We start from the raw sequence: 17,582 nt of genomic DNA on the forward strand, positions 1-17,582 counted from the left end.
CTGTGCCTTTCAGTGGAATTATTCCCAGTTTACACTTTCTGAGAGCAGGATTAGTTTCATGGTATAATAGATAACACTGAAGAATGCAAGAGAAACAGTGTAGTAAAACCCTTTTTCTGAATGTATTTTTTTTCTTTCCAGTTGTTCTTCTTTCTGAACATTTAATGCATTTAAACTTTCAAAGAAGCCAGAAGCCAGAATCAGATATTTGTAAAAATGAAAGGAACTATTCATTGCAGCCAACTTCACATCTTAAGAGTTTCCAATTAAGGAAAATTAAGGAAATTAAGGAAGTGATGGATGGGAGGAGTTTGAACCATTGTATTCAAAATACACTAAATAAGAACTTTGATGAATTTAAGATTCACACTTTAAAGCTTTGTGACACTGTCCAAATAGAAAGTAATTAATCTTTAAAAAAACCACTATTTGACTCTGAGGTAGTCAGGTAAGCATTTCCATCCTTATTTTCCAGATGAGGAAAACAATAATTAAGAGTTTCAATGAGCAAAAGCCTTATAAGTGTTGTTTGTCAAAGCCCTGATGCCAAATCTCTTTCCATCTCTGTATGTGTGTCTGTCTAAGTTTCAGAAATAAACAATGTTTCTTCTCTGTAGTTGTCTGTAAGGAAAAATGCAAATCAGTAATGTTTACCTTTGCAGTTAGGGCATGTTATATTTTTGGAACGTGTGGTTAAATTACCATTCTCATAACCAAGGAAATGTTACAACAAGGGAAGAATAAATGTGACAGCAGCAATGGTGAAAGCAATGCACTTGCCTATAAGTTAGTTATAAGAGTTGCACATGGGAAACCATTGCAAAAACTACCCCATAAATCTTGAAAATGGTTTATGAATAATTATGTTAGCTTCTGACCCATCTTCCTCTCTTTAAAATTCTGATTAGAAGAGAAGACTAGAAACACAGTGTCTTGGGAACATCCTGAGGACGATTTTGTGGATGTTGGACTATCAAAAGGCAACTTAGTCTCCCAGCTCCTGTATAACAGGCTCCAGACCAGTCCTTCCTAAAACCAAATCCTTACTCGCCCTCCTGCTACTAGTGATCTTTACAGGAGACAATAATTAACCTATACTGCTTGTGAAGTAGTCTGCTAATCTACCCTGGTGACACCTTGGCTGTAGGGCTGAACAGTAACTAACATTCCCTGTGCTTCCATGATTTACTTTAGTACAGACAGTGTATGTGTTGACAAACAATACCAATTTCCTTAGCCACAAGTGCCAGTTCTGCACAACTTGAGAAAAAAAATCCAGCTGTTTTACTGGTAACAATAAAAATGATGGTAATTTTAATATTTCTTTTTCTGATAAGCACATGGGGTATTCTGCCTATACAGTTGGATAAATATAGCAGCCATTTGTGTTGGTTACTGCTGCAAAAAATGCTATCCAAGTAAATTAATATGGAGGCAGCTGATATTTATTTCTGTGTGAGGACTTGAACTTCACAAAGAGTGGGAGAAGCAACCTACATTTTGTGTATCTTTATGCTGTGCAGACCACAAGGTGTACAATATTTGCAAGAAAAAATATTTGGTTTTTTAAAAACAACAGTCGTTTAGATTCTAGGTAAGAAAAGAACTTTTCTGGTCCATGCATTTTTGGTTTCTTGAAGAGAAAGGCTATAACAAGTATTACAGAAGATTCAATTCACAGAATCACAGAAGGGCTGAGATTGGAATGGACCTCTGGAGGTCATCTCCCATGGCTATTCCCATGTGCCGCAAGTCGAACCGCCGAGGAAAACGACCGGCGTGGCTGAACGGGGAGCTTTTGCTAGGAGTCAAGAAAAAAAGGAGAGTTTATCATCTCTGGAAGAAAGGGCAGGTAACTTGGGAGGAGTACAGGGATCTTGTTAGATCATACAGAGAGAAAATTAGACAGGCAAAAGCTCAGCTAGAACTAAATCTGGCCACTATTGTAAGGGACAACAAAAAATGTTTTTACAAATATGTTAACAGTAAAAAGAATCCCAAGGAGAATATCTATCCTTTAATGGATACAGAAGGGAACGTAGCTGTTGCCAAAATCTGGAATAAAACTCCTTAACAGCAATGAGAAGTTAAGAAGTAGGCACTCCTTTATTGCAACGCTGGGCACACGGGGGATCACTCCACCTATCGTGTGCACCTGTCTAGTCTAACTGTGCAGGTTAAATACACACCTGTAATACATATTCACTAAATTTCTGGAAAATGTTATATACATAATCATTAACTTTCTGATAAATCATTAGCATATGTAAATGTCTCCTCACGCAGGCGCAGTGAAGGTCCCTGGTGGTCTGCAGAAGCCCTCTGGTGGTCTTCCATAGTCTTCCTCACTTGTCCGCTTCTTGACCTCTCTTAGGTGATTCTGCGCAGTACGATTCTCACCATCATCTATATTAGTTTACATAAAAATGCATACTATGTCTATTCTTAAATTTAACCTTTCTAATAATTGGTCCTTCAGTCACACCATCTTATTAATATTCTTATGTTAAAACAATCATTGGTTAATCTCACTTAACTCTACTGATTGGAGTCCTCAATAATTAGATCGAGGTGGGAAGGGTAAGGGGTTTCCAAGCAGCAAACTGGTGTCCATAACGGTTTCCTTAGTTTCTTAAAACAAAACACTACAAATCAACAAATCTTTGTCAAAGTTTCTGTGGTTAACTGATTTTAAACAATACTTGAATTCTTATGGTTACCCATAGTACATTTTCTAAAGTTCCTAAGTTCCTATGACTACATTTCAAACTTAACACTCCCATACCTATGCTTCACAATTTTCTACTTCTTAATCAAACCAAACTCTTTTATATAATTAGATTTTAATTTCTTTATCAAAATATTTGCAACATAGCCACCAGAGATGAGGAAAAGGCTGAGGTACTTAATGCCTTCTTTGCCTCAGTCTTTAATAGGGAGACCAGTTATCCTCAGGGTACTCCGCCCCCTGAGCTGGAAGGTGAGGATGAAGAGCAGAACATACCCCCCCTTAATCCAGGAGGAAATAGTTAGTGACCTACTACGCCATCTGGACACTCACAAATCTATGGGACCTGATGGGATCCATCCAAGAGTACTGAGGGAACTGGCAGAGGTCCTTGCCAAGCCACTCTCTATCATCTATCGGCGATCCTGGTCAACAGGGGAGGTCCCAGAGGACTGGAGGCTTGCCAATGTGACTCCCATTTACAAGAAGGGTCGGAGGGAGGATCTGGGGAACTACAAGCCTGCCAGCCTGACCTCGGTACCAGGGAAGATTATGGAACGGTTTGTCTTGAGAGCACTCACATGGCAAGTCCAGGACAAGCAGGGGATCAGGCCCGGTCAGCATGGGTTTACGAAAGGCAGGTCCTGCTTGACCAACCTGATCTCCTTCTATGACCAGGTGACCCGCCTAGTGGATGAGGGAAAGGCTGTGGATGTTATCTTCCTTGACTTCAGCAAGGCTTTTGACACTGTCTCTCATGGCATACTCCTTGAGAAGCTGGCGTCTCATGGCTTGGACAAGTGTACTCTTCACTGGGTGAAAAACTGGCTGCATGGACGAGCCCAGAGGGTTGTGGTGAATGGGGTGAAATCCGGTTGGCGGTGGGTCACAAGTGGTGTTCCCCAGGGCTCGGTGTTGGGCCCTGTTCTGTTTAATATCTTTATCAATGATTTGGATGAGGGGATTGAGTGCACCCTCAGCAAGTTTGCAGATGACACCAAGTTGGGAGGCAGGGTTGATCTGCTTGAGGGTAGGGAGGCTCTACAGAGAGATCTGGACAGGCTGGATTGATGGGCTGAGGCCAATCGTATGAAGTTCAATAAGGCCAAGTACTGGGTCCTGCACTTGGGTCATAGCAACCCCATGCAGCGCTACAGGCTTGGGGAAGAGTAGCTGGAAAGCTGCCTGGCAGAGAAAGACCTGGGGGTGCTGGTTGGCAGCTGGCTGAATATGAGCCAGCAGTGTGCCCAGGTGGCCAAGAAGACCAACGGCATCCTGGCCTGTATCAGAAATAGTGTGGCCAGCAGGAGCAGGGAGGTGATTGTTCCCCTGTACTTGGCACTGGTGAGGCCGCACCTCGAGTACTGTGTGCACTTTTGGGCCCCTCACTACAGGAAAGACATTGAGGTGCTGGAGTGTGTCCAGAGAAGGGCAACCAAGTTGGTGAGGGGTCTGGAGCACAAGTCTTATGAGGAGCGGCTGAGGGAGCTGAGGCTGTTTAGTCTGGAGAAGAGGAGGCTGAGGGGAGACCTTATCGCTCTCTACAGCTACCTGAAGGGGGGTTGTAGTGAGGTGGGTGCTGGTCTCTTCTGTCAGGTGGTTGGAGATAGGACGAGAGGAAATGGCCTCAAGTTGCGGCAAGGGAGATTTAGGTTAGATATTAGGAAAAATTCTTTTACTGAGAGGGTTGTCAGACATTGGAATAGGCTGCCCAGGGAAGTGGTTGAGTCACCATCCCTGGAGGTATTCAAAAAGCGAGTAGACGTGGCACTTCAGGACATGGTTTAGTGGGCATGGTTGATGGTTGGACTCGATGATCTTGAAGGTCTTTTCCAACCTAAATGATTCTATGATTCTATGATCTGGTCTAACCCCCCACTGCTCAAGCAGTGCCACCTAGAGCTAGTTACCCAGGACCATGTCCAGATGATGTTTGAATATGACCAAGGAAGGAGACGTATAGAAGATCTTCTTGTTGTCTTTGACATCCCTGGCCAGATTCAATTCCATTTGGGCTTTCGCTTTCCTAACTTCATCCCTGGATGCTTGGACAATGTCTGTATTCCTCCCAGGTTACCTGTCCCTACTTCCATCCTCTGTATGCTTCCTTTTTCTGTTTGAGTTTGGCCAGGAGCTCCTTCTTCATCCATGCAGGTCTTCTGGCTTTTTTGCCTGACTTCTTATTCATTGGGATGGACCTCTCTTGGGCTTGGAGGAGGTGATCCTTGAATATCAACCATTTTTCTTGGGCCCCTCTTCCCTCCAGGGCCTTATCCGATGAGACTCTTCCAAGAAGAACTTTGAAGAGTCCAAAGTCTGTTCTCCTGAGGTCCTTGTGAGCCTGCTTTTCACCCTCCTCCCTGCCCTCAGGATCCTCAACTCCACCATCTCATGGTCCCTGCAGCCAAGGCTGCCCTTGACCTTCACATTCCCAACAAGCCCCTCTTTGTTGGCGAGTATGAGGTCCAGCAGAGCACCTCTCCTCATTGGCTCCTCTATCACTTGGAGGAGGAAGCTGTCATTGATGGACTCCAAGAACCTCCTGGATTGCTTATGCCCTGCTGTGTTGACCCCCCCCCCAGCAGATATCGGGGTGGTTGAAGTACCCCATGAGGGCCAGGGCTTGTGAATGTGAGGCTGCTCCTATCCATCTATAGAGGGCTTCATCCACTTGTTTTTCCTGGTCTAGCAGCCTATAACAGACACCCACTATAATGTCACCTTCACCTGGACTCTCTATTCCTAACCCATAATCTCTCAGTTGCCTCCTCTTCTATCCCCAGGCAAAACTCCATGCATTCCAGCTGTTCTCACATATAAGGCAACTCCCCCTCCTCGTCTTCCCAGCCTGTCCTTCTGAAAGAGGCTGTATCCCTCCATTGGAACACTTCAGTCATGGGGGCCAACCAACCACATCTCCGTGATCCCAACAAGATTGTAGCCCTGCAACTGTACACAGATCTCTAATTCATCATGTTTATTCCCCATGCTACGTGCATTAGTATACAGAGACTTCAGAGACACACCCCATGATGTTGAGTTCCTGGAAAGCATTTGGGGGATTTCTGCATAATGATGCCTTGTAGACACTTCCTCGCTTACATGCAAGTGCTGGAGGTGACCCCACCCAAGCCTCATTTTGCTGACTTTGTGATCCCTTCCCATCACACCACCCCAAGCCCTTTCCTCATCGACCCTGTCCATCATTCCCTCACAGGACTGCTGGTCACCCTTTTCTTCCCCTGTCATTCTTAGTTTAAAGCCCTCCTTATGAGGTCAGTCATCCTATTGGCAAAAATAGATTTGCCCTGCTTAGTGAGGTGGACGCCATCCCTCCCAAGCAGACGCTGATAAGCAAACAGGGTCCCATGGTCGTAGACTCAAGACCCTGCCGCCAACACCAGTTCTGCAGCCAATTATTGACTTGTTCTGTTAGTGCCCTTTCCCCTCACTGGCAGGACTGAGGAAAACACCACCTGGGCCCCCATGGCCTTGACTAGTGCTCCCAGAGCTCTGTAGTCACTTTTGATCCTGGCAGTATCATTTGTACCCACACAGAAGAAAAGCAGGGGGTAGTAGTCAGAGCGCCAGACAAGCTTCAGCAGTCCCTCCACAACATCCTGGATCTTGAGCCCCAGCAGGCATCAAACTACCGCAGAGGATCCACAGGGGACATCACACACAGACCAATGTGATCAAGTGAAGCCCATTTACTACAACTTTTAGCACAGTTATATACCTTATGCGCTTATGCACGCGCCTTATACAATACTCTAATTGGTACAATACCCTGTTTCACGCGGCGCTATCTTATCCTCTATTGGCTGTTCAAGCTTCTTCACGAGGTGTCCAGCAGTTACTTATCTCATTCTTCGGCATCCAGGAGTTGTTTGTCAGGCTCTTCTTATCTTCCTTTTCCCAGCATACAAGGACACAGCGTCCTTGTCCGCTTCAGCACTTTGTAAACTTATGCTTCGTTCCCAGCTAAAGGCTGGATTGCTCACATGCCCTCGCCCAGCCAAGAAATCCTCAACAATTCCCCCTTTTTGTTTTTGAGCAATCTAGGCTTGCTTAATAACTTGGGATGCCATTTTTTCTTAACAAGCTAAACAAGGTAAAATTATTACAATAGCTAAAATCACAATAACTACAACAATGCCCATAACTCTTTAAGCCAACCCATTATCCCTAGTGACCCGAACCATGAGGACTATGAGGAAGATGAACCATCCGTACATTCTTGTGCTGTCTTGCTCCACGAACTCAGCCCAGCAATCAGTAGGTGCCAGCTTTCCGTGGGCATCCCCACAGAGGCAACGATGACCTTGCCGTACACCAGCCCGATGCTCTTCGGAAAATCCCGGTATTTATACATTTGCAGAGGAACGGATTTCAGCACACATGGCCAGCGGGTGCCAAAATCCGCCTCGGTTGCAACCTATGACGCATGCGCTCGCTGGCCAGGCGCGCAGCACGAGTCATAGCTATCCTGTCTATTGGTTCATGGGCTTTGTGATGCGGTTGCAATGCACAGAGAATCTTGACCTGTTATGTTGGCCAAGGTGACCTATACATTAGTTTTTGGCTGAGGTGGTATTCATATTGCCGCACCATCTAGGATGTTCCAGATGATGATGGTCGTACAAATCGAGCGGGAGTCCGTCGTGGGCCTGTATCTGTGGAAACACAATCATAACCTCGTTCCCAGGTTATTAATGGAAATGGACCTTCCCATTGCCCTGTTTCTAGATTCTTAAGTAAAACCATGACCTTACCCCTAATTTTGGCTTTGGCTAACTTTTACATTTACCCCACACTGTCTTCCCATAATCACACTATGTTTAATCAAATTATGCTTAACACACTTTTTACCTAATGCAGGTTCTATATACAACAAAGCACGCTGTCCTAAGTCTTCTACAAGCGATAAATCATATACTTCCTTATAATGCCTTAACCAAAAACCTCTCTTAAGGACTCAATGTCCGCTAGTCCTCTAAAGTGTAATACTCTATTAGTCGGAATCTGTCGGATCAGTGGCTCCAGCACCCGCCGGTACCGTGCCAGTTGCCGTTGGGACGATTCCGGACCCAGCATCAGTGCGAAGCCATGGCTTGACCCACTTAGCCGGGATCCAGCGAATGCCTCGATCTGTAAGCAGACACATATACCCTCTCCCAGTAAGTTTTACTTCTGCGGGTCCGCACCATTGCCCGGACTCAGGGTCCTTATACATTACCATGATTCCTGTACTTTGTTGCGTCCTTTCCGCCTGTAAAAGAGCATGATGCACTACCATTCGTGGGTCTTTGTGATCACCTGTCAATCTAAGATAATTTAGCACAAATAAGGCTTTGGCCAATCACTCCTCTGGGAGTAAGCCCTGGGTTCCCCCCTTTTGTCTTTGCAGCATGCTCTTTAGGGTCTGGTTGGCCCGTTCAACAATAGCCTGTCCTGTGGGAAGATGTGGAATACCCGTACCATGGTGAATTCCCCACAAATTACAAAATCGAGCAAATCGTGTAGAACCATAGGCCGGGCCATTGTCCGTCTTAATTTCTTTAGGGACACCCAGCACTGCAAAAGAAGCGTGAAGATGTCATTCAATATGTAAGGCCTTTTCTCCAGTTTGTGCCGTGGCCCACATGGCAGCAGGATAGGTATCAATACACGCATGCACATAACGCTTTGCACCAAACCACATGACATGGGTTAACCCCACAGCCCAGGCCCAGCCCCTCCTTTTGACAATGGGGGCACGCTTTAACGATGCCTTGGGCATCAGTGAGTGGTAAGTCAAATTGCTTTGCTAACATCCTAGCGGGTTGGTGCAAGAACTCATGTGATTGCCATGCTTGTTGAAAACGATTCCCTGGAGGAGGCTCCCATGCCGCTGCAACCAATTGGTCAGCTCTGTCATTTCCCTCTGACAAACCTGGTAATTTTTGATGACTTCTTATATGTGTTATAAAATACTCTACACTCCGAGAATTCAAGCAGCGTAGTAATGACAAAAACAACATTCCCAATCTTTTGTTTGTGACCTCCTTTACCATTGCTCTTTCCATCCTTTGTACCACCCCAACTACATAAAGAGAATCAGATACGATATTCAGCGGCTCCTTAGCCCGATGCTGCAGTGCTCAAATCACCGCTTTTAATTCTAACATCTGTGAAGAATCCCCAGGCTCTCCCTTTTCAACATGGTCACACCACTGATCGTTAGCATCTTTCCACGTACCTGTCTTTTTCCCAGCATCAGTAAACACTGTTACCCCGTGTACAGGTATTTCCGACCTCCATGGTTTTTGCTCAAAGGTTTGCTGTTCCAATAGTGACCACAACTTATGCTTTGGATATTGATTACTTATCGTACCTCCAAACCCCGCTAATGGCACTTGTAACGCTACAGAATGCCGAATTCCCCATTCCAAATACCATTTTACCAGAGGTATTAGTAACATTTCTGGTTCCGTCCCTGCAATCTCTACAATCCTCGTTCTTCCCCTAATGATCAGTTGTGCAAATAATTCCAATCGGGTTACAATAGATTTGTCCGGCCGCATGGCCAAGAAGACCCATTCCAGAATTCTCAAGGGATCTGAGCGCTTTGTGTCCCACTGACAAATTACTGCATAAGGGTGTTGTCTCTGAGAGTCCCCTGTATTAATGATCATCAACATGATCGGTAAATCCTCGTTGCATCTGGATGCAAAGCTAGATGCAATTTTCTTTGATATATATTCTAAGGCTCTTTGCTGTTCTCCTGTCATTTCCCGTTTCTCATCTGCGCGTGCGCTCGTACCCAGGAGTTCTACCAAAGGGGCCATATCATCATTAGTGATACCGCAAAGATTCCGCACCCACTGGATATCTCCCACAAGCTTCTGGACATCATGCACCGTTGAAATTTCTGATGTTATTTGAACCTTCTGAGGTTTAACATTGCTAGCATCTATGTGCCACCCCAAATACTTCCAAGGTGCTGCCTTTTGCACCTTTTCAGGAGCAATTATTACTCCGCGATGGCTTAAGATGTCCTGCAATTGAGTTAAAATTTCATCCTGTGGCAAGTTCCTTCCCGCTATCAAAATGTCATCCATATAATGATAAATGATTAACTGAGGAAACTGCTTTCTTACAGGCTCTAATGCCCAGGCCACATACACCTGACACATCGTGGGGGAATTGCGCATTCCTTGCGGTAACACGACCCAATGGTATCTCTTATAGGGCTCTGCCTTATTAATCGATGGTACCGAAAAGGCGGACCGTTCAGCGTCATCTGGGTGCAAGGGAATGGTGAAAAAACAATCCTTTAGATGTATAATTAACAAATCCCATTCTTCTGGAAGCATAACTGGAGACGGCAAACCCAGCTGCAGGGCTCCCATAGTGTGCATCACTGCATTCACAGCTCTGAGATCATGTAACAGTCTCCATTTCCCAGTTTTCTTGGGAATGGTAAATATTGGTGTATTCCATGGACTAGTAGAAGGAACAACATGTCCCGCTCTCAATTGGTCCTCAACTAACTCTTGAATTTTTAGCAGCCTTTCAGAATGTAGTGGCTACTGATCAATCCAAACAGGCTCATCTGTTTTCCAGCTAATTTTCAGGACTGGCTGCCCCTCAGTGGCCGCTCCTAAAAAGGATGGGTCACTAACATTGCCTTCATTTGGCTCAATAAATCACAGCCTATGAGGCCAAGCAATTCCTTTGGGGTAGTCATGACATACGGACGTGTCGTAACGTGCTCACCGTCGGGGAACACAAATGGGTAATGGGTAGCTGACTGACTAAGGTGGCTTGTGTGCCCCCTATCCCTGCAATACCAAAATTTGGATTGATCAATGGCCATGATGGAGGCCAAATATATTGTGAAATAATCGTAACATCAGCTCCTGTATCGATTGTCATCGGTTTCTTGACGATAACTCCGTCAGGCCCTTCCAATTGCACTACCTTTTCTGGTTTACCTTTTGTTATGTCCATGGCAAAATATACCTGCGGTTCCCCTGTGGAGCTGAATCCACCATCTCCACGTTGTACTTCACCTGGGTTCGGAACACACGACCTGAATGGAACTAATTGTGCTATTCTGGTACCTTTAGGAATAGAAACAGGAGGGATTCAAACATGAATCATAATTTTCACAGTCCCACAATAATCTGCATCAATAAGCCCTGGGACTACCAGAATTCCTTTTAGAGCTGTTGAAGATCGCCCCATTAAAAATGCACCAAGCCCAAACCCCAATGGTCCCTTTATGTTGCTATCCACCAAGTGGACTCCTGCATCCACCAACGTAATGTCTACTGCAGTTTCCATGTCCACTCCGGAGCTCCCTGCAGTGGCGGATCTGGCAGTTGCGAGGCTGCCTGAGGGCTGGCAGCCCAAGCCCCTTGCATTTGTGTCGTCGTGCGAGGGGCCTTCGTGCTCGGTGTAAGGTTTCCCTTCTTCCTGCATTCTTGGTGGTATGGTTATCTTTCTTACAACTGTTGCACCGTCTTTTTGTTAGCAGAAACTCCTCATTGGCTCTTAATGTGTCCAAGTTTACCACAATTAAAACACTTGACTGAGGGTTTCTTACTGGCTGTATCAATAAGCGGATTCCGTACTGACTCACAGCAGTCTTTAATTTCTCAAGGACTTTCCAGTGAAACGCCTCCCATCTTTTTTGTCCATTATTTTGTACAACAACTGGGAATGCTTGGAGCATAGTCCCTTCCACAAGGGCATTTTTTACTACTCCCCTCCAATGCCTCTCCCTCTCGTCTGCAGCGGCTATTACAGGCGGCTCCGCGTCGATCGCGGGCGCGGATGGCTTCGGCTTCGAGAGGCGGGATGGATTAAAGGGCGGTGGCGGGGGCGCGGACGGTGCTGCCCGAGGGCCGGCGGCGGCGGGGGCGCTGGCGGCGGCCGCTCCGTGGCCGGCTGACACACGCCGCGGCGGGCGGGCGGGCGGACGGAGGGGCGGTCGGTCAGGGGGAGGGAGAAAGCGGGGCTGGCATACGGCCAAAATCTTCGGTCTCTTGCCTTCTCGGCTCACCCTTTCGGGAGGATGAATATCTCCCCCTCACTTCTGGTTCTTCTGACCGTACTGTCAGTTTTTGTAACTGGTTCACCACCTCCGAGTCTGTCGGCTCCGGACCTGCCGAGCGACAATCGCCCCCCCCTAATTCCTCCGCTTCTCGCGGAGTAACAGGCAGGGGGATATCTTCGGCGCCAGCGACCTGGCTGGGTATAGGCAAAGGCTGTGTCTGTGCAGGCGTCTCAGCATTAGCAGAAATGGATGTTCGGGGGGATATAGATAGCTGTGTAGACAGTGTCCCCCTAACTGCAGCGGGATAGGCTGACGCGGCAGCCGTGGAGGCAGCAGAAGGGGTCACTGCCGCGCAGACAGCGGCGGCTGCCTGCCGGTCCGCCCTCATTGCCTGCAGCACGTCTCGAATTACCTTCCAGTGCGCTGCGTATTTGTTTGCCTCCTTTGCCTTATCCCCCCCGCTTCTAATAGCGTCCCACAGCGCCTTGCCTATATTATCCCAGGTCGCTTCTTCAAATGCGACATTTGTACTCGGAATAAGTTCTCTCTTCCAAGCCCATAAAAGCAACCCCTTTATCACAGAATTATCGCATTTCAGCCCTCTCTCAGAGAGAAAATATCGAAGGAGCTTTAGGACTGCTTCCTGCTCTTTGTCCAATCCCATCTCCTTCTCCGACCGCTCACCTGATCAGGGCGAGATTCAAGCTTCTATTCACTTGCGCGCGCCTCCTCGTCTTCCCAGCTTAGCTGAAGCTCATGCCATCCTGCCGGGGCAGCAGGAACACTCTCGGCCGGCTCCTCCGCTCCCTCGTCGGTTCAGCTGCACCAGAAATTCTCATAGAGACGATAAAGTGCTGATCTGAGGGTCCCTGTTCGGGCACCAAATGTTGCGGAGGATCCACAGGGGACATCACACACAGACCAATGTGATCAAGTGAAGTCCATTTACTACAATGTTTGACACAGTTATATATCTTATGCGCTTGTGCATGCGCCTTATACAATACTCTAATTGGTACAATACCCCGTTTCACGCGACGCTATCTTATCCTCTATTGGCTGTGCAAGCTTCTTCACGAGGTGTCCAGCAGTTACTTAGCTCATTCTTCGGCATCCAGGAGTTGTTTGCCAGGCTCTTCTTATTTTCCTTTTCCCAGCGTACAAGGACACAGCGTCCTTGTCCACTTCAGCACTTTGTAAACTTATGCTTCATTCTCAGCTAAAGGCTGGATTGCTCACATGCCCTCGCCCAACCAAGAAATCCTCAACATCAAACCTCTCTAGATGACAGGTCAGGTCAGCAGATGGGTGCCTCTGTTCCCCGCAGCAGGGATTGACCCATTACTATAACTTGCCACTTCTTCCTGGTGGTCTTGCATGGTTTAGGGTCAGGTGGACCAGGTCCTTTGCTTGTAGGTACATGTGGGTCTTCTTCAACTTTGAGGGCGGTGAACCTGTTTTGCAATTGTAAGCCCTTAGGTGGGGCAGGAGCCTTCCTCTTGGTGCCAGAAGTCACCAGCTTCCATCCTTCCCCTTCTCCAGAGGTTGAACTTACCATTCTACTAGGGGTGGACACTGCCCGTGTCTCTGCTGCAAATGGGGTGTGAGGGTCTTCAAGCTGCTCTGTCTATCTATCTCAGAGAAAATCCTATCTATCTCCCTTCTCCATCTTCTCTGATGCTTTGCAGCCTGCTCACTTCCTCCCATGAATTGTAAGTACTTTCTGGGAATGAAGAGCACGGGAGAAAGATGGCTATGATTTATGGTAATATCTATTAAGGCTTTATAGAATATCATAGATTTGTACTAGTTATCACCATAAAATTAACAAGGTACTAATTGCTTGGAGCTGCCAACTCAGCCTGCTTATGAGTGTAACACTCTTGTTTGTCATGTTCATTATACTGACATAGTATGCCGGATCCTGGATGAAGTTCATTCAGCCTTTTCTGCCATTCTTCTTGTTTGCCCTGGTATGCATGTGTGCTGCCATTCAGGGAGGGTTCACATCTCTGCAAAGACTGTATCTATGTGCTTTGGGAAATACATCTCTTGGGTATCTGCCCAACAGCCACTTCTCCAGAAACAGTGGGCTGTGGGAGGGCATTCTTCAATTGAATCTTTCCTAGTGTTTTCCTCTTTCTTGGAAACTGACTGGGACAAGATGTTCAAAGCTCTTTGAACCTCTTCTTCCCTTTCCTTCTTTTTTCTCCCTCTTTATGTCTTTCACTTCCATGTCTCAAAAGGCTGTAATTGAGTTAATTATGGTGTGATAAATCAGCCAGTAAACTTCTATGCATTTTGCTGTGTTTGGGCTGCTCCTGTTCCTTAGCGACAGCTGCTTGGCTCAGCACACTGTAATTATCAAGTCAAAACCAAGATGCTTTTAGGTCCTGAAAGCCTAATGGCAGAGACTGAACTTGTCCTCAGCCTCATCATGGGCTACAGCTTTAAAAGGTCCTATTTGGTCGTTGTTTGGTTGTGTTTTCATTGTTAGTACTGGAGCTCTGACAATTCATTAACATGCTGGAAGCTGTCAATACCCTAAAGGACTATGGGTCTTTGTTATTCATTAGCTGCTGACATGACATATATAGTTGACTTTCGATTAATGCATCTGTGTTTGTTCTTCGCTAAAATAAAGTTTTATTTACTTGTGGAAGGGGATTTATACATGTCAGTGAAATTTTACAAAGCCCATATTCAAACAGATGTCTGAAGGGAACTTTGCTGAGCAGCAGACCTGGATTTCTATTGGCTGCAGTGGAACTGAAGATCCCTCCGCTCCTGCTTTATGGCCCCTGCTTACCTGTGTTTGGCTTGCTAGCTGGACAGACAGGCTACATGCTAACTAGATGGCTGGTGCCTGGTGGTCTGCAGCCATGGAGGCATAGATAGCATAGTGTTGCCTCTGATCTGCTAAGGGACAAGCAGCCCTGGGCTTTATTTGGTGCAGACCTGTTGCAAGGGGCTGTATGTTGTTGACACTATTGCGCCCTTGTCAAACTTATCTGACATTGTCCAACAGTCTCAAAAAGTGAAGGATGTGCAGGCACTGCCATTATATAAGTTTCTCCACTTTAGGAATCCTAAAAATTCTAGTGGCATAGTCACTTTAATTTGTATGCCTAATTTTATATCGCATTGGGACCTCCTGAACTGAAAGGGGCAAAATTAGTTAATGTTTCAAAGAAACAATCTAAAAGATCATAGAAACAGAGGGGCATACAGCTTTATAGGAACCTGCTAAGTCTTTGACTCTGCTACCATGCTATATTGTAGAAATGCTCAGTATGTGTAAAATGTACATGCTCAGTGGACCAAAATTTAATAATAATTTCTTTAAAACCCTCTATGCATAGTACAAAATAAATTAACAAAGAAGGAGACCTCCTTCTTATTTGTCTGAAATGTAGAAAAATATAATAATAGAATCTATCATAGAATATCCTGAGTTGGAAGGGACCTACGAGGATCATTGAGTCCAACTCCTGACTCCACACAGGACAACCTAAACGTTAAACCATATATCTAAGAGCATTGTCCAAATGCTTCTTGACCGCTGACAGGCTTGGGGCCATGACCACTTCCCTGGGGAGCTTGTTCCAGTGCTTGACCACCCTCTCAGTGAAGAACCTTTTCCTAATATCCAATCTGAACTTCCCCTGACGCAGCTTTAAGCCATTCCGTCACATCCTATCACCGGACACCAGAGAGAAGAGATCAGCACCTCCCTTTCCGCTCCCTCCCCACGAGGAAGTTGTAGATAGCAATGAGGGCACCCCTCAGCCTTCTCTTTTCTAAGCTGAACAAACTTAGTATCCTCAGCCACTCCTCATAAGTCATGCCCTCTACTCCTTTCACCATCTTTGTTGCTCTCCTTTGGACACATTGTAATATTTCTACATCCTTCTTATATTGTGGAGCCCAAAACTGCACACAGTACTTGAGGCGAGGCCGCACCGGTTAGCTATACTATGCCTAATGCACCCCAGGATATGGTTGGCCCTTTTGGCTGTGTCCCGATCCAATGTCGGGGAAGGTTTCGATATGATCCCAAGAGGGAGATTAAGACACAAACGAGGTCAAATGCTGTATACCCAAAACAGCTTTTATTATCAAAAGTAGAAAATAGTAGCGATAGGGTAGAATGGAAGAAAAGGCAGAAATCAAGCAAGCAGTCAGGATAGAGTTGCAAGGATAGTCACCACCATGGATCCAGCAGCGTCCGGTCGGTCCTCAGTCTTCAATTCTTCGGTGATGGGTGCACACCACGGCTTGTCTCCATGGTTTTTTTATAGGGCATAGTCCGATGATGCATGCACATACGTACTGTTCATGCACTGTTCACGCACTGCAGGTTTCGTCTATCACACGACCTTCGCGTGATCAACACCAGAAGCCAGTATCTTATCTCAAAGACTACAGTTTCCATGACAGTGGTAGTCTCCACATTCTTTGCTGGCTCCGGCCTGTCTCCTCCCCTGGATGCCTCAGTGGCCTGATAATCGTCCTTATGGACAGAGGAGTGCCCTGCTTAAGCAAGCCATCTCTGGGATAAGTGGCTCACAGCAAACAATCCTTGAGATGAATGGCTTGAGATGACAGTCCAGTCTCTCACAACAAACAATCTTTGAGTCAAACAACTCGAGATAACAATTCAGTCTCTCACAGGCTGCCAGGGCACACTGTTGACTCATATTGAGCTTAACATCAACCAAAACCCCCAGATCCCTTTCTGCAGGGCTGCACTCCAGCCTCTTGTCCCCCCCAGTCTATGCATACATCCAGGATTACACCATCCCAGGTGCAGAATCTGGCATTTGTCCTTGTTTAATTTCATACAATTGGTGATTGCCCAGCAGTCTAATCTATCAAGATCTCTCTGTAAGGCCTCTCTACCCTCGAGGGAATCAACGGCTCCTCCTAATTTAGTAGCATTGGCAAACTTACTTTGTGTGCGCTCAACTCCTGTATTCAGGTCGTTGATCAAAACATTGAAGAGAACTGGCCCTAAAATTGAGCCCTGGGGAACACCGCTAGTGACTGGCCGCCAACCATATGTTACCCCATTTAGTACAACTCTTTGAGCGCAACCCTTCAGCCAACTGTTCACCCACTGTGTTGTGTACATATCTAGCTGTATGCTGGACATTTTGTCCAGAAGGATACTGTGAGAGACAGTATCAAAAGCTTTGCTAAAATCCCACATCCACTGCCTTCCCTTCATCCACTAGGTGGGTAAGCTTGTCATAAAAGGATATTAATTGAACAAGGCATGACTTTCTCTTCATGAACCCATGTTGGCTTTGGCCGATGACTACGTTGTCTTTCAGGTGTTTTTCAATAACTCCCAGAATAATCTTCTCCATAATTTTACCAGGCACCAAAGTGAGACTGACAGGCCTATAATTACCAGGGTCTTCTTTCTTGCCCTTCTTGAAAATTGGAATAACATTTGCTAGCTTCCAGTCAACTGGGACCTCACAAGATTCCCAAGACCGTTGATAAATAACTTGAGAGAGGTCTCGCAATAACATCGGCCAACTCTTTCAGTGCCCTGGGATGAATGGCATTGGGCCCCATAGACTTATGTACATTCAATTGCAGCAGCAAATCCCATACAAATTCAAAGTCAACTGGGAGCTTATCCATAACCCCAGTCACAGTCCTCCAACCCAGGGCTCTGGGGGTCCCAGGGCCCATCATTGGTGTTAAAGACAGAGGTGAAGAAGGCATTAAATGTCTCTGCTTTATTTTCATCCCTAATGTCAGACGAAAGATGACACTATCAACTGAATGGAAGGA

Source organism: Haliaeetus albicilla, chromosome W (assembly GCF_947461875.1).
Source record: "Haliaeetus albicilla chromosome W, bHalAlb1.1, whole genome shotgun sequence".
NCBI lineage: Eukaryota > Metazoa > Chordata > Aves > Accipitriformes > Accipitridae > Haliaeetus > Haliaeetus albicilla.